This window comes from Aythya ferina, assembly GCF_964211825.1.
Source record: "Aythya ferina genome assembly, chromosome: 2".
Lineage (NCBI taxonomy): Eukaryota > Metazoa > Chordata > Aves > Anseriformes > Anatidae > Aythya > Aythya ferina.
In genome coordinates, this window is record NC_140297.1 from 25,490,171 (window position 1) to 25,508,666 (window position 18,496).

Below are 18,496 nucleotides of genomic sequence, written 5' to 3' on the forward strand. Positions count from 1 at the left end.
TTTCCCTGAGGACCCAGGTAACATTTTATTAGTTTTCTGAGACACTGTAGGGGCCATACATGTCACCAGTGCAGGAAAGGGGAATAGGAAAAGGGGAACAATTTTAAAAGGCAGTAAAAGGAGAAAAGGGATCAGTATGTGGCTCAGAATAGAAGGAATATTTCTGACCAAAAGGATGGGTGGAGGATGCTGGAGCAGTAGTCTCAAAGGATTGATAGCTTGATGCCAAGGGCTAACAGGAAGGCATACATGGCTTTATCCTGTTATGGAGGACAAAAAGTGTGTCATTATGTCTTAGCAGCTGCTGATGGTTAATGAGCATTTTGTGAAAACATGGATATTAGGTATGACCTTGGGGACCTTGCAGGTGTACATCCTTATGTAGGATGCTTTGTTCATGCACACCAAAACTACAACAGAGAACGAAACCGGGGGGTACTATGGGGCAGAAGGATTAGCTTCAAAAATTCCTGACTTTTCAAACAAAATCATTAGCATAGGTACAGCCCCGCTCATCTGTCTTCTAAGTAGAGTAGAAGAAATCACACATCAGTCCACCCACCACACATCAGAACAAGAAAACATGAAGGCAGTAAAAAGCCAGGCTGCCCTAAAGTCCTAGAATGTAGCCTTTTAGCATGTGTAGTCATTTTCCAGTATCCAGTGAAGTCACTGTCAGCAGACCCTACGTTTCACGGTCGGTGAGAATATTTCTTTTGAGGCTAGCATCTACCCATCATCACTGATCAAACTGCCTGTGCCACAGACAAAAATGAGTCTGGGGAAATGGACTTGTCTTCATAGTGTGACAATGGCCATGAATACAGATATAAACCCTTGTTGACAACACTGATCAATGTAAAAGCTAATCTGGAAAGTCATTTCATTCGTGTTCCAGCAGCCAAACCACCCTCACAGACAAAAGAGTTCAACTCTTCTCTTCATCCTGAAGATTCACAGTTCACTGGCCAGAGACAAAAACCCCACACGCAGACATCCCTTGCTTTAGGATTAAGTCTTTTTAAAGTCAATGTAATTATAGAGCAGGATTTTGGACACTGGTACTATGAAGCCAGTTTCTGAATGTTCTGACTAACAGCCTCATTCAGGAGAACATTATTCATAAGAAAATATAAATGCATATTTAAATGTAAACATGCACTGAAGCCTCATTGCAATCAGGAAGGCCAGAAATTATTTAAGGGACACAGATATAGGACTGCATTTTAATGCTTTCCTAAACTGAAACCAATGGGAGCCAAATTTAATAGGACTGTATTACCATGAATCGGGCTATTACTCCATATTTTTGAACTCACCGTTGTTTACTGTGTACTTCATGTCCTTCTCTCATATTTATTCTGGAGATCTTCCCTTGAACGTTCAGTGTGAGGGCTTGTAAGCACCAATTAATAGATAAGTAGAGGAAATGACAGATGGCTTAATTTAGAAATAGGAAATATTTAACATTCACATACAGCAGCACTCAGCTCTGTTCAGTTATCTCTCCTCACCATCACTGCTTTCTACATGCATGGTAAGTCTCATAGTTAAATATACCTGCCTGTCTTAACTAGGAGACGTGCATATTATTCATATTTGTTTAATTTAAGCCAACCTTTAAACCACCAGCAACACAAGATGATAATCGTAAATCAAGTTACCACACTCTCATACAGTCCTGAATCTCTGTCGGAACTCTGCAATTCAAGACACGATTTCCCCGTGTTAGATCAACTCAAGATCAACTAGAATTGAGAAGTAGCAGCAAGCAAGTTTCAAAATACTGTTTTTATATTGAATTCTTAATCTCTTCCCTAGAAGAATACTGGCAACCATTTTGCTCCCACAATTTCATGTCACTGGGAATCTTTATTTGCTAGATAGAAATACTCTGTGCACCAAAGCTATGGTTAGCCTGTGAAGATGCTCAGTGAAGCTTTGGGAATTCAGATGTGCTTGGACAGAGCATAGCTCTTCTCAGCATGCATCTCCCTAGTCATTAGGAAGAGTTTACAATGTGTATGAAAGCATTTGTGGAAAATAGCTTTAAAAGCCCAGATTTTAAATAAATAAACAAATAAATAATGTCCAAAATGTAGTATCTGAGCACTAATAAAAGATCAGAATTTGGTGCTCAAAATTTGAAGGTTCCTGCTGAAACTAAAACCAACATATATTGCACTTAGGGTCTAATTTGCTTCATGGCATCTGATGGGCATTTTACTTTTCTCTTCCATGTGTTAAGTCTCTAAAGATTTGCATTTCCAAATTTTGATAAAATAAAAAAGCTTTAAGAACATGATTTAAGGATAGGTTCTTCATATGCCCATATTGTGTAGAGGTAAGATCTATGTTTCAGTTTGTACTGGATTTCATTTCAATCGTAGTATCTAGTACTCTTTCCAAGAAAACAGACCTCTTGTTCTCACATCTATTCCTTTCATCAGCCTGCTAAATCCAGCGTTTTGGTCTTCTACACACTATTTACACACCCTTGATGCTTACTCAAGATTTGATGGAGAGTTGGTTACTGAGACGGACAGTGGGCTAAGAACAGTGTTCAGTGAATGCCACATACTACAGGACATTTATTTTTTTATTATTATTATTTTTTCTACCACCAAGCGAAGTGGTGCACAGAGGCCTGACTGAGGGACTTGAATTTGCAGATATATATTTACAGCCAAATGAATATATTATATAAAAGCAATAAACACAGTTTCAGATTCAGTTTAGCTTGGGTAAGCCTAGAAAGGAGTATTTCCATTTATCAGTGCTAAAGCTGATGAAATCTTCCTCTTAACTACATTCCTGACACCAGTTTTCTTAAAACTTTGATAAACTCGGTGCCCACAGGGCTGTAAAAAATGATAAATTTAGAATTGGCTAAAACATTTCAGGCGGGTTGTTGACAAAGCAGTTGCACAGATTTGCATGATTCTGTCATAGCTGAGAGCATTTGAACTGCAAGGAGAGCTACCAAGTCTATTAAAAAATGTAAACTGACTTCATCGGAAGCAAATACTGATCCTAACTGACACTAGTGAGAGTGCACTTGGGAGAAGGGACAAAAGTGAAGGAAATGGATTTGATATCTTCTACTTATTGTCACCGTGCACATCTGAGGGGAGATTAAATTCTTAAGGAAAAAGTATCAATTTTCATCACATTGATCCAGAAGGAGCACAGATAAGCATTCCCAGTGTCCACTCCTAGCTCTCTTCAGCCAAATGATGTCCTCATGGATATGCTATGCTTGCAGGACTTGTACCTCCACGGGGGCCAGGAGTTCACCCAGAGCCCTGTGGTGGGAAGGGAGAAATGTCCTCGTGGGACTGGGCCAGCAACAGCACACTTGCGAAGCTTGTATCAGTTCAGCTTCCTAGCTGTGTGACAGCTCTGGCAATGGGCAGCTGTGATTGCTCACGAGAACAGCAAACTCCTCCCACGTGCTTGCTTTTTTATGCATTTTGTGATACCTTCTTTTAAAAGCTGCATAATTCCTGTTCATTTTACTGCTTCCTAGAAAAAAAAAAACACCATTTTAGGATTATTCTGAGAGAATACTGAAGACACTGAGACCTTGCCATTGTTTTCCAGGCAATCCAGAACACTTCCAGAACATTTTTTTCTTTCTGTTTTCAATAGCAGAGCATGAAGCAAAGTAGAGAATTTCAAGCTTTTCATTTTAGCCTTGTTAGCAGAGCTCAGAATGGTGCTCAACAGTGGGATGGTTGTGAAAACAGAAGAATGCTGCTGAATGGAATGGTCAAAGAAACCACTGAAAGAAAATACCACAAACCTTTTACCTTTCTGAAACTAAGCATTGATTTTGAAATTCTTCTTTAATACTGAGCAGAAAGTACAGTCATCAACTTATCTTGGGATGAATATTGAGTTTTGTTAACCAAAGGACATAGGTGAAGAAAAGAAAGTCAACTGTATCTGAAAATAAGTTTATCAAAACTGTATGAAATTCATCAGAAAAATCACTAATTCACCAGGAATATGATTTTTAGTTTGGTGAAAGTAACTTCACCTAGTTGTACAGTCTTGGCTGAAAAAAATGGATAAGTGTAGGATTTTGAACTTTTGTTTTTAAAATGGTATTTTTTCTTCACTAGTTGCTTAAAGGTGCTTACCAAGTCTCCCCTATCTCCCATTCCCTCCCCTACCACACACATAAAAGAAGGAAGTATGGCTGCACACATCACTATTTTTAGTCCAGTGATAAAAGAAATAAATGTAAAAATGTCTGGCCTCTATTTCAGGGCTAGGGGAAGGATACTAGGTATTCCTGTCTAGTTGAAATGTCCTGCAAACTGGAACCCAGATGCTATCCCTTTGTAACAGGAAATAAATGCAAAAAGCCTGGAAGAAGATCTACCTCTGAACCCTGTGCCTGGTGCCCTTTTTCAGCTGGCTTGGGGATGTTACTCTCATTCCCTAACAGTTTCCTCATTGCTGGCAGTGTGTCTCAGAAGAAAGACTGAAAGGTTCACGAAGGGAGACTCAGGCATGACTAGCTTCCCTTACAACTGTCTGGCAGTGGCAAGCTGGTTTATCACTGCCTGGACGAGATGCATTGGCAGGGTTTGCAGTGAGGAGGGGTACAGGGGAAATGGCACATAAATAGGTAGGGAAGCATATTTTAGTGTGCTGCTATGGAAAGAGCTCATCTATATAGCCAACCTGATACAAAGGAAACGCTTTCCACATTTACAGTCTTCACTGCTACCAAAAGTCCCATCTTTCAGAAGTGTGGCGTGTGCTTCAGCATATACCATGCAATTTTCTGAAGTCCTGTATTTCAACATCCCTTTTGGAGAGACAACATAAACGAAGACTCAGACTACACTAACATTTCACCAGGAAACTTGCAGCTAGCCAGATGAACCAAAAGACTGGAACCAAGAGATGGCACAACAGGGATGCAAAAATACCCTAATCTTCACTGCTGTTGCTGGTAGTCACAGGGGTGAGTAACACTTCAGCCGTTCTTGTGCCTTCCATGGAGCCCTGACCAGGAATTGGAAGTGCCACCCGCTGGCAGGCACCCCTGGGGAAGCAGTAGTGAAAATCCCCAAGTCTTTCCTTGCAAAGAATTAAAACTTAAATCAGGGCTTCTCAAAAGTGACTTCTGATTTGGAGTGACTCAGTCTTCGGACAACAAGCGTGGGCAGCTGACTAATGTTAGTTACGTATGTAAAACACATATTTGATTGAAAATGGAACTCTGGATTAAAGCACTGCCCTAAAACCAGTAAAAAACTCCTCAAGTAATTTTGAGAAATTCCCTCCACTACTGAGTCACAGGTATTTTTTTCTCTCTCTCTTTAATTTGTCAGGGAAATTGAAAGAAGCCTTCATGGTACTGCCATGACAGTGCATTTAAATTTGTTGTCAACGATGACACTTCCATTCTGAAATAAATTTGCATGCTATTTGTAGTTGTCCTACACATAGCAATTTTAAAACTCTAATCTGTGTTTTTCTATTCCCAGGGAAAAAGAAAAAAAAAATTCTCAGATAAAAAACAAAACAAGAAAACAAAAAACTTCAGGAATACATTTGATTTTGAAATGTAAGTCTGTGGGATGGGTAGTAAATTCAAGTGTTCAAGGATATTTTCAGCTGAGTATTTTTTAATTACACAAATAATATTCTTCACAATTTCCATACAGAGAGAGGTTATATTTCACAAAGGAAAATACAGAAACTTGCGGTGGATAAGCCAATCTAAATTAGCCATTGTCCACACACCCACACAAATTTACAGAAGGAGAGTGACTGGCACCTTGGGCACACTTGGCAATTCCCAAGTAAGTCCATCAAAAATGCATTTCCATGAAATATTTTGATGTTAATGCAGTAAAATTTTCCTAACAGAAAACCACTTCATCAAAAATGTTTAAAACAGTCTTACAAAGATATTTCATCCAACTGTTTCATTGCATTACAGAATAACAATCTTTTCTTAAACCAAACCAAAATAGTTTTTATTATAGGCTATTTAATCTCTAAAAGAACTTATTAGGGAATTATAAAAGAGGAATTTCAACAGCTTTATTTTTTCAACAGAAAATGAGGTTTAAAAAAGAGCACAAGGGATGCTGAAGAAAGAGAAAACACTACCACAGCAGAATAGAAATTGTCAGGCTACCATTATAGATTTGCTGTGCTTTTAACTCAGAATAAATTAATTTAGAGTAATCTGCAATTGTAAACAACTTAATTGAAACATTATTCTATAGCTGGCTGAGTATTAGAGGAGATACAGCTGTGTTGGAAACATGTCTTATCAACATGGTATTCTGATGTTTGCAACACTTTAGAAGATATGGAACTATCATTAACCTACCCTTTTTCTGGGAAGGTGGATTTGTGCTTTTTTTAAAAAAAAAGGGAGAAAATCTATTTTACTTAGAATGGTGTACCACAGTATTTTTATGCCATCTATAAAATTTAGCAAAGGATGGAAAAGTTTGTGTTTCTAGCAGTGAGAACTGCCATAAAAACATATAAAAAAATCCCTAAAGTGATAGATTTCAGAAGGAGTGTTTACTTTAAATATTATCATAATAATTCTTGAAAGTAAAAGTGCAGATAGGGAATGAGATTAAATAGAAATGCTATGAGAGGGTCCAACTCTAAGAAAACATATTTTCCCAGGAACATCGATGCACTAGCATATTTCAGTGAAATACTTTAACACTGTCAGGAGCTGATTTTATTTTAAATTCTATAAATGCTTTGAAATGTCACTTCAGAACTGATTTAACTGGTTTGTAGAGCTAAAGTCATATGCTAGAAGGACAGTTGAATTTATCCAGATCAGCTAAGTATTACTGGGATCTATGAGAATTCTGAAAGAAGTCAGAGTATTTTTTTTCAAGGAAGATATATATATTATGGTCAGCAGCATACTTTCAACCCATACTGAAATAATTAAAAAACAACTTTTGTTTTGAATTCACAGTTGGTATTTTTCTGTTTCTTTTACTATGAAGCTTTGAGAGCTAATATACTAAGGAAGTTACAATCATATATTTCTTTAAACTTGTGGACTGATTCCTTGATTCCTACTCTGTTATTAATTTATTATTTTTATTATAGTAATATCCAGGAGACTTAGTCATATACTACTAACCCCTTGTGTTCAGCAAAGTAAAAACATACATAGGAACATCTGAACTATGCAGCCAAACAAGTATGTCACAAGAGAAACAGTTCAACAGAGATGGACCATGGAGAACAAGGAAGAAGGTCTCTGCACCTTAATCTATGTCAACCTCAATAAAAATCACAGGAGAGGAGGATTTACAGATCAGCAAAGTGGGTATTCATCAGGGGCAGTATGAAGGGTTTCACCCTACCAGTGATAAGCACATTGTTCAACGACACCAGGATTATTTAGAAGTAGGAGAGGCTGACTAACTGATAATGCCTGAGAAATTAGACTATCATGAGACTGTTAGCATAGTTAGGCTAGAAGAGCCCCAGAAGGGAAGGAAAAGAAACTGTGAGCCTGAGGAGGCTAAACTCCCAAAGGTATACAGGAGCAGGGCTGATGTCCCTGAAGTGGATAGGAGTAGACTTGTTCATAAAAAGAGGAAATAACATGACTTTGCAGAAATTATACAAGTCAGCCTAACTTTGATATCCACAATGATACTGGAGTGTGACGCTATAAAAACAATTTATAAGTACCTAACAAATAAATACACTGATAAGCAGTCAGTGCAAATATGTCAAGAAGAAATCATATCAAGCCAGTCTAATTTCTTAACTGGTTATCTAGCATTAAAGACAGCCGCTGGTGTCAAATAAGTTGATCTGAATACCACTTTTCTAATAGTCCCCCACAACATGCTCATAGGCCAAGCTGAGAAACATGGTCTAGATGATAGCACTGTAAAATGGATGCAGACCTGCACAAAAAGTAAGATTCAAGGAGCTGGTACAAAGAGTTTCCTGTCAACATAGCAAGACATATCACTGTGTCAGGAGTCTCTCCAGAGCCTATTATTATCTAATTTTTTTTTCATTATAAACTCCTTCCTCATCAAAACCTCAGTGTGTGAGGTTTTGCACTGAGTACCATGCCTCCTTTTGAGCACAGATATTTTTTTAAAGAAAGATGGAGACGAATGTTCAGAGGACAGCAACATAAAAACTAAATTTTAAAATGTTCTCTCATGAGATGTAGTGAAAGAATAAGATGTGTAGATTTAGGAAAGGAAAGACTCAGCAGAATTTTGAAATAAACAAAGAGGTTAGTTTTCTGTTATCCAGCAACAATAGGCTGAGGGACAATCTGCTTAGCATTCCACAGCAGCAATCTGGAGGCAAATCAGGAAGAGCACTCCAGGTGTATATTTAGAAAGTACTCAAATAGGTACCCTGGTGCCTTTATGGAAAATCATGTACTATTCTGCAGCAAAAGTTAAGAGGGGTTCATTTGCATTTGACAGAAGACACAATAGCTTGGTATCCAAGAAGTCAGTTGGTGGCAGACTACAGCAGAGGTATTGCTTTGTGGCTGCACAGGAAAGGTCATCACTCACAGATACCATGAAGGAAGAATCTTCACGTGCTCGGCAAAAACCTAGAAGTGAGTTCAGGCTGGAAGCAGACATTAGACCACAAGAAATAGCCTATGGGGTCACACTGATGATCCATCTAACTCACCTCTGCAGTCTGTTCTTCATTTCTTTTTCCCTCTCCCTTCCTCCCTCCCTCCCTCCCTCTCAGTATCCACAGTTGTTTAAGAAAGGAACTTTAAAGTAGATCACCTCCTACCTCTCTCTCCATTCCCCGTACTATCTATCAACCTTCTGTCCACATCTGATCTCTTTTTGAATCTCCCAGCATTGTCTGCTCTTCACAGCCTCCTGTAGCAATTGTGAATTTCCACAAGTTCACTGATTGCTTCTATCTGTTTTAAACTACTGCTCCTTATTTCTAGTCTTGTGGGACATAGAACTTGAAATAGAATAGTTCAGTTGGAAAGGATGCACAAAAAACGTCTAGTCCAACTGCCCTACCACTTCAGGGCTGACCAAAAGTTGAAGCATGTTATTGAGGGCATTGTCCAAATACCTCTTGAACACTGACAGGCATGGGCTGCCATCGCTCACCAGGGAGCAGAGGCCGGCACCTCCCTCGTCACCTTCCCTCCTCAGGAGGCTGCCCAGAGCCATGAGGCTGCCTCTCAGCCTCCTCTTCTCCATATCAGACAGCCCAGGTGTCCCCAGCCTTTCCTCATAGCACAGCCCTTTCAGCCTTCTTAGAGCCTCAGTGCCCCCCTCTGGGTGCTGTCAGGGCCCTGAACATCCTTTTTTTGTCGTGGAGCCCAGACCCACACACAGCAGTTGAGAAGGGGCTGCACCATGCTCCGTGCAGCAGGAGGGAGGATCACCTCTTCTGGCCGGCTGGCTGTGCTGTGCTCAGGGAACCCCAAAATGGGGTTTGCCCTCCTGGCTGCCAGGGCATGCTGCTGGCTCTTGCTGTGCCTGCTGCCACTGGCACCCTCAGGTCCCTTTCTGCTGAGCTGCTCCCCAACCACTTGTTGCCCAGCCTGGACCTGGGCCTGGCATTGCTCTGTTCCAGCTGCAACACCCAGCATTTACCCCTGTTGAATTCCATGCCACCGTGATTGCCCAGTGCTCCAATCTATCCAGGTCCCTCTGCAAGGCCTCTCGTCCCTCCAGGGAGTCAACAGAACTTCCCAGTTTAGTGTCATCAGCAAACTTGCTGAGGATGCACTCCAGTCCTACATCCAGATCATGGATACAGATGTGGAACAGTACTGGCCCTACAACTGAGCCTCTAGAACACCTCTAGTGACCAGCTGCCAGATGTAGCCTCATTTCCTATGGTCCTTTAAGCTCCACCATCAAGCCAGTTCATCACCCCATGTAGTATTTACCTCTTCGTGTCACAGTCGGACAATCTGTCCAGAAGGATACTGTGAGGGATAGTACCAAAGGGCTTACAAGGATTCAGAAATATTACATATGCCATTTTCCCCTCATCCACTATGTGGGTAACCTTGTCACAGAAGGAGATCAAATTGCTAAGACAGGGCTTTTCCTTCATGAACCCATGTTGACTATATCTGATAAGAACTTTGTGTTCATTAAATGCCTTTCAATATCCCCCAGGATAATCTTCTCCATACCTCTTACAGGTACTGAGGTTAGACTAACAGGTCTGTAGTTTGCTGGGTCTTTTCTAAAGCCCTTCTTGAAGATGGGTATAACGTTGGTTAGTTCCCAGTCAGCAGAGACCTCCCCAGACTCCTGGGATCTTTGATAAATTCTTTAGAAGGTCCAGCTTAATGTCTGCTAATTCATTGACTACTCTGGGGTGAATCCTGTCAGGCTCTATGGACTTGTGAACATTGAGCTGGGTCCCTTATAATTCTGATGACCACAAATGGAAAGTCACTGCTTCCCTAGTCAAGGTCCTCCAACTCAGAGAAGCAGGCAGCCCAAGATCTATAATTAATATTAAAAACAAGCCGAGATTAAATTTCTCCACTCTTTCCTCATCCCTTCTTTTTAGGTGACCATCTTCACCACTGTTCTTCTTAGACTTCCTCTTGCTGTTGACATACTTTAAAAAGCCTTTTTCTTGTCTGACACCACATTCACCAGTGCAATTCAAGTTGAGCTTTGCCTTTTCTTGATTTCTCCCAGCAAATATGAACTGCAGCTTTTTAATCTCCCTATGAAGACTGACCTTGCTTCTAGAGATCATATATTTCTTTTCCTGCCCTAGTTCCAGGAGTTCTCTTTTCAACCAAGACAGTCCTCCGCCTTGCTTACTTGGTGAGTAGGAGTCTGGCATTCATCTTATTAACTGCCTTCATGATTTTGTAAACCATGAACATCTACCCAATGCTTTCATCTCTGCAAACAGAAGACTTTCCAAACATTTAGGCTGTTCTACAAAAGGAACACAACCTACCATTTTTGAAGTTATAGGAAAGATTACATGCTATGTTGTAGATACACTAAACTAAATGACAGTTCAGCTTCCACATTTGCCATATCATTCTGTATTTCAGGTAGAACTTAACTAGCAGAAATGCTGTCAAAGCCACAGTCATAATACCAATGAATACTAATCTGCCTGTTGGTTCTGTTTATCTTTGCCATTGTCTAGCAATCTCATGTCAGAGGAACACTTCATATAATGCATTTCGATACTGTCACCATTGTGGCTGAGCACTTACAGTTATTTACTTTTGGCCTTATGCTTACAATACCAGTTGAACCATATTCTTAAATAACAAATAGTAATTTGTGTTGCTTTGCTAAGGTCACTTAACACAAGGTCATTGCAGTATTATAACCAGGTGCAGAACTACACCTTGATAATGGGACTGAAGCTAAGTGGACAAAAGCCCTCCTCCATCAGTATGTTCAGTTCAGCCAGGCAACTTGTCCTCTGCTTTCCCCAAGCATTTCATCTGATTCTGCTCACATCTGTTTTCATTGTAGTTTTACATTCAATTTCACTGCATATTTTCAGTACTTTGGTAAGCACTTCTGGTATTATTCTGTGATTATACGAAAGGTGCCTTTATGTGATAAATGACTGGCTCGGTACACAGGGGGATGAGACACCAGCATATATTTATCTTAAAACTTGTGAGAGACTTCTTCCTTAATAAAAAGCAGATCCCAAAATCTGATATGAGACAAAAACACTAGGAAAAGAATATGCAACTGCCATTAGAAAACATCACACAAAATTACTGAAATATTCACTGTGCTTTACAAAGGGTCTGGCAGTGAAACAGATATCCTTACAATGATGTATTTGGATAACACTGACCACCCTTGTGTAGAAACAAACCCATAATTTAAAGTATCAGTTCTAAAAGCGTTCTAAGAAAAAGGTAAAGAGCAAGAGGATTCATATCACTATGGATGGAACATCCATGAAAGCACGGGTCTTTGTGGACAGCTGGCCTAGAGGATTGATGGGGCTCTGGACTTCCTGATTAGCATCATAATCAGCTCTGCATCACACATTGTGGGAGAAGACTGCATGCTATGCAAGTCCCCATCAGCAGCAGGTGTTTAGCCTCCAAGTGGTGGTGGTGTACTTTTTCTTTCTATCCCATATTGTGATGACAACTGTAGCAGAGAAGCTTTGTGATGGCTGAATGCACAGCCATGACACCATATTTTGTTTATCTTTACTGTCCCTTGATGAACGATGGATGAATACAACAGAATGTGAGAGTGTCCCTTAGCAGCAGTAGCAGCTTATAAATGACATTAAAAGTCTACCAAAATATCAAGTTTCCATCTCTCAAAATTATTAACTTGAATGCAATTAACTAACTCCATTGTACTTAGGATCATGAAGTGTATACATGTCACAGGTTTAATTCTACTTTTTTGGTATCTACTTTGCAGATAGGACTGCATCTTAAAAGTATCTGAAATAAGAACTTTAAAAACTCCCAGTGACACAAGTGTCTCACAATACTCAGTGATTTTGTGCCAGCTCCTAACAGTTGAAAGAACTTGAATCCCAACCTCATGGTGAAACACCTTCAGCCCTAAGGAAGAGTGAACAAGAAAAGGGCTCAAATGTCTGACAAGGATTGAACCATCACGCCTTAAACAATCCTAAAATAAATGGGAAATAATTTTCTGTAATTGTATTGATGCTTTAAAGGTCTTCAGGTTATACGCAAACATCTCGCTAAAATAAACCAAGTGAATAATTCAGTCTTTGTAAGAGACTAGTATATAAAAGCAGATTTTATTACACGTTAAAAAAAAAATAAATCCACTGCAAGAATATAAAGGGAATCAATACAATGTTTTTCATTCTACTATTAATCTAAAGAAAGAAAAATATCATTCTTCCTGGCATGAGATACTTAACTGCAGATTTTTTAAAAGGTATGAGGCAGGCAGGTGGAAGGAAACACAATTATAATGCTGCACAGCAGCTGCAAAGTTTTAAACAGTATCACACAGCCACAGCCCTAAGCTTAAAAGTCATTAATTGTAGGAACCTTAAATTACCAGTTGTGTCCTTAAAAACAGAAGCTGTGACAAATTTACTAGCAATTATTTCATCTAACAACATTTTGAAAGGATGAAATACACAAAAACAACCTGCTGTCCTAACATTCTGTGTATATTATTTTTACTGACAATGTTCTATGGAATTTCATAATGACAAAATGTTTGGCTTTGCAATCACACAAAACTATCACTAAACAAGTTTTGTGTTAGCTTGAGACTCAGCACTTTACATCTTTAATCAGTCTTCAAATTTTAGCCACTATTCATATCCTTTGCCCCTTGAGTTATGTGTGTCCATAACCTACAACACTGATGGAAAGACATACTGTTGTAAAACTAAATATGATGATGATGATGATAATAATAATAATAAAAATAAAAATAAATAAATAAATAAATAAAAATGTGATGCATTTTCAAAGATAGGTGAGCATTTGTTGGATTTCATGGTTTCCAGAGTCCTGCCTGGCAGAGGCTTCTGTTTTGTGGAAGTTGGTCTGAATCCTTATCTACTCATCTCTTTCCCAGTCAGGGTTGTTGTATACATAGGATCTTGTCATCTTCTGTGCTATGAGAGAAGACTGGAAATTTAGAAATACATCTGTCATTTGCTGAGACCTGTAAATGCATTTCCATGCTCAAGTTCATAGAGATGCACTAACAGGAAAAAACATTGAAAGAGTAGGGAAAGAAAACTATGAGCTGATGTCAGACACTGGTGTCCTCACCTAGAGCTGAAAAAATTTCTCTGACTCCGGTGTTGTTTACAAGCATACACTCTTTCTCCATTGCTACTTACATTGGGGAAAAAAGAACCAGACAATAAGGCAAGAGTCAGAAAAGGATTCAGATACTCAGGATCCAATTGTAATGAAGGTATTTTGTTTTCCTCATAACTGCAGACCCCCCAAAAAATGCATTTTCTAGAAGCACCTAAACTTCACACTCTTAAATGCTTTATCAGTTTCCACAATATCTAGAACTGCTGGCCTGTGCCTGCCCTGACTATACATGTATAATTCTTGACATGCTTGAACTACTTGGTGTCTGTCTTAGGTCAAAGCTCAATCAACATTCAAAAATTATCAAATCCCCTGTCAGAGTCCACTGTGGTTATATCTGTATTTGCAATGAAAATAGGGCTGGGGTATGCGTGCAAGCACTGCCTTGCAATCTTCTTTCTTTTGTCGGCTAGAAGGTATCCTGGTATGAATTTGACCCTCATCAGCTAACACTGTCTTTGAGATTTTTTCGGTGCAGATCAGAGGGAATACTGAATACAGCCCAAAGTCATTTTTGGTAGGCAGTTCAGGAATAGCTATGTGGCTCAATGGGGAAAAGAAATAGGAAAAACATATTCAATTTCCTCCTTTTATCCTGAGGACTTTGAAACCTAAATATGTACTTTCTGAGTTTGTAGACTTTCTAGACTGGAATATTATGTATTCTCCCCATGGGAGTATGCTGCTGTGAGGCATACATAGTGAAGCCACCTACTCAGAAGAGATGGTGAGCCACTTCCATAATCCTAGGTAATTCCTACAGCTTATATTGATTGCTCAAAACAGTAAACCAGAAAATGCTTACAAACAAGATCCAAGACTCAGTTCTAGTGCTCCCACATATACTAGTATCAGATTCATGAAGGCTGGATCATTTACAGTGCATTAGTTATACAAATAGAGGAATTCTCAAAATTTATAGGGTGATCAATTTTTAGTTAGGAAGAAAAAAGAGGGGGAAAGAGTGAACAGACAGCTATGTATAAATAAAAATGCATCTCAGCTGCAGATCCCAACCAGGAAGTGGTGCCTGCCTGCACATTCTCTGTGTAGTGACTGAACCTAGCCCAAATTTTGAGCATTGTTTCATTATCAAGGTTTTCCACACGGCCTCTAGTACCCAAGTTACAACCTTATGGACTGGATGAGAGGACAGTTAGATGTTTGGATGGTCTGGCTCACAGTTTAGCAGTTAATGGGTTATGTACTATGTGCATGCCTGTAATAAGTGGACTACCACATGGCTTTGTACTGGAAGCAATATTAGACTAGAGATCTCCTGAGGTCTCTAGCCTCAACTAACCTGTGATTCTCTGGGTCTATGACTCCTGATTGCATTAAACCTAAAGTTCTACCATATAATTGTGGGGGTTTTACTGAAATTGTACAGCATTCTTCTGGTTTCCTTTGGGTCACAAAGTTTGAATTAGAACCACCTTATTTTTTCAAACCTTCTGAAAGTCTCATCTGAATTGTTCGTTTTCACGAAGAGGACTGGAAGTGCTAATTAAATAGATGCATTATAAATCGTCAGTTTGGATACCTCAGCCATCACAGCCAAGTTAAAATAAATTATATGCATTATTAAAGGGTGAATATCATCACACCCATGTTATAACTAAGGAAGTCTCCAAAGAGAAGACTTAATTTTCTCATTTTCCTAAAGAAAATTAGATATATTCCCATACCACCAAACATGAATTTTAAAACACTAATCCAATTTATCAAACTTAAATACTTAAAGGGTGGTTAGAAAGAGCATAAGGAAGCGTTCTTAGGAATTTTCACAGATCCTTAAGTTAGTAAAATCCACTAATATTAGCAGATGTAGTACAATTTATGTCATCTGAAAATCAGCATCTAGGGCATAAACAGGCAACTCTTTTGCCAATGAAAAGCTGACAGATATTTAGGCAATAAAAATAGTTTAAGCTTTTCTTTTCTTTCTTTTCTTTTCTTTTCTTTTCTTTTCTTTTCTTTTCTTTTCTTTTCTTTTCTTTTCTTTTCTTTTCTTTTCTTTTCTTTTCTTTTCTTTTCTTTTCTTTTCTTTTCTTTTCTTTTCTTTTCTTTTCTTTTCTTTTCTTTTCTTTTCTTTTCTTTTTTTAAAGAATTCCAGAGTGGCCAATAATGTTCAAGAGTAGGAACACCTAGTATTGGCCACAGGAACAGAGCTGTCCAAGGTTATCACTTTCTTAACTGTGCTGTTACTTATATTACTTGTCTATGAGAAAAGAAGCAGGTCCAGCAATATAGAAGGGCTACTCCACAACAGCCACGAGGCAGCTCATCCAACCAATATGACAAGTACACAAGTATTCAGTAAACAATAAGAATGTCAGATGCAAAGTGTCAATGGGAGAGTCTGCACTGTACTTGTTTGTGGTGAAAAAAGAACTGCCCTAATTTTTTTTCTTCAGCTGCAAACTGCAGGGTACATGCTCTGGATATAGTCTTCAGGGTGCTCTGAGGGTTGTGTGCTGCAAGAAGAATCAAGGCCTTACAGGTAAAGGATTAAAACAATTGTGTTGTTTGAACACAGAAAGCAAGTAGTTAATTGTCAGGTCTAAATGAAGGAACTGGGATGCCCTACGCAAAACATTTAAACCAATAACACACATTGAACATAGGAACCCCGTGAAGAGAGGGCAGTAAAGAAGTGTGTTTCAGATTTGTTCTTTTCTTTATGAAATACAGGCAGTGAAGAAAAGATAATGTCAGCTAAGGCAGCAGTAGATGAGACCAAATAATTGCAGATGACTGAATGCAGAAGCTGCAGGATGTACTTTAACATCAAGTGGGTACTTGAGAGGAGCTATTTATATATGAAGTGTTCCCTGAGAGAACCCAAAGGAAAAAAAAATAAAATGTGCCTGAGCACTACAGAAACAGCTGGAAATCACGATGGAATTCAGGCATGGTCTGAGGGCAGGATGAAGAGAGGAAAGTGTCTCTGCAAAGACAAGTACCTAAAGAGTATGGCTGAATGTTATCATGGGGATGAAGAGACAAGGATTGAGAAAGGCATGAAAAATAATAAAACTTCTAGAATGGCTTTGTTGCTCTAGAAGACAAAGATAAGAAAAAAGGAACAAACAGAAGATGGATGACAAGGGGGAGGAAGAGCTAGTGCACAAAGAAGAGAGGACAAGAACAGCAGGGAGGAGTATAAAAGTAGTTAGGAAAAGGATAATACACTGAAGGCTGTGAAGGGGAACTTTTTTTTAATATATATAAAAAAAAAGGAACTTTAGGGTCTCACTGGCCACATCTGCATTAGTATTTCAACTTAGAGGTAAAACAGTTTTGAAACAAATCCACTGAATATACATGTACACTTAGTGCAGTGCATGTCAGTTTGGTGGTCAGAGCTGCTTGGGTTTCTCCTATAGGAGAAAACTAAACCAGAAATTTTGCTCTAAGTGTAAAAGAAATGCATGCCTGGCCCTGAGGAGGATCTAATGCCCCAAATCCAAACATTGGGCTCTCACAAACTCCTGTCACAAACTCCTACAGCACATGCTGAACCTGTACCATCAATATGTTCTTACACCAACAAGAGTTTCTGCCACACTCTGGGCTCATTCAGGTGCTACAAAATGAACCACATGCTGTGTATCTACTGTCATATTTGTCATCAACTGCCAGCCTCTGACTCTTTGAATCTCTAGTTCTACTTCTTCCTCCAGCTTCTACAGTCCTAGCTTGAAATCCTTTTTTAAATTCCCTACATCTACAGTTACTGTTGATATAGATGGTGATGTATACCTATAACCTTACTGTTGCTGTTCATCCACCCTTTCTGACCCCTTTGATGACAAAATCACATCTTTATTCGTCTTTTTCTGTTGGTCTTCATCTCTTCTGCAGTGGTGAGATGCAAAATTCCAGAAGATTCAGCAAGCTGAAAACTACCCTGTACCATGAGAAGACTTAACATATCTCCAGCAGCAGGCTAAGCACTGGCAGTCTCAGAAGGCTGCATCATGACTGATGCAGGGAGAGGACAGATGAGCATTCAAACAGATGAAAATTGTTCTTGGAGAGCATGGGCAACAACAACTCTTTGGGGGCAGCATGGCAAGAGTGCCTCTGTTCTGGGAAGCTTGAATAGGTCTTGTGGTAAGAAACATCATCAGTGCTGTTGCCCATTTAGAGTTCTGTGTTCTAGGACATCTGACATCAGAAGCTCCCCATGTAGTCCCAGCCTGTACAAGTGCCTGGTTCTGTCCCATTGTCTGCTTAATTGTGCAGGCAGCATGCCATAATATAACTCTGTGTTCTTCTTGCAAGGTTTGGCAGAATAAAGTTTGGAAAATGGTCACTGTGATTCCAGTCATCACTTTTCCCACAGCAGAGCTGCCTTCCCCAAACTGGTAAGCCACTGGCAAGTGCGAGCAGGACACTGTCAGGCTCCAAACAGCTCTCTTGAAAAGAGAAACAGGCTCCAGAATTTGGGTGTGATGATAGCAAAGACATGATCTCAGCTCACAACGAGGGCCTTCACAGAGCCCTCCAAAGTCTGGAAGCCACTGCTGGTTGTCGAGTGTCTCATGGAGGACACTCTCTATAAGAGTTTAAATCCCTCAAAGGCCCAACACCTCCAATCAGTGAAAAGCAAAGAAGTCTCAGAGATCAAGTCTCACTGGCGTG

The 18,496-nt window shown here is 39.4% G+C and overlaps 1 protein-coding gene across 2 annotated transcripts in view; it reads right to left on the bottom strand.

The window, feature by feature from the left end:
- CALCR (calcitonin receptor) overlaps window positions 1–18,496 on the bottom strand; it is a 173,827-nt gene that overhangs the window by 115,397 nt on the left and 39,934 nt on the right. The gene's annotated exons all lie outside the window — the stretch shown is intronic.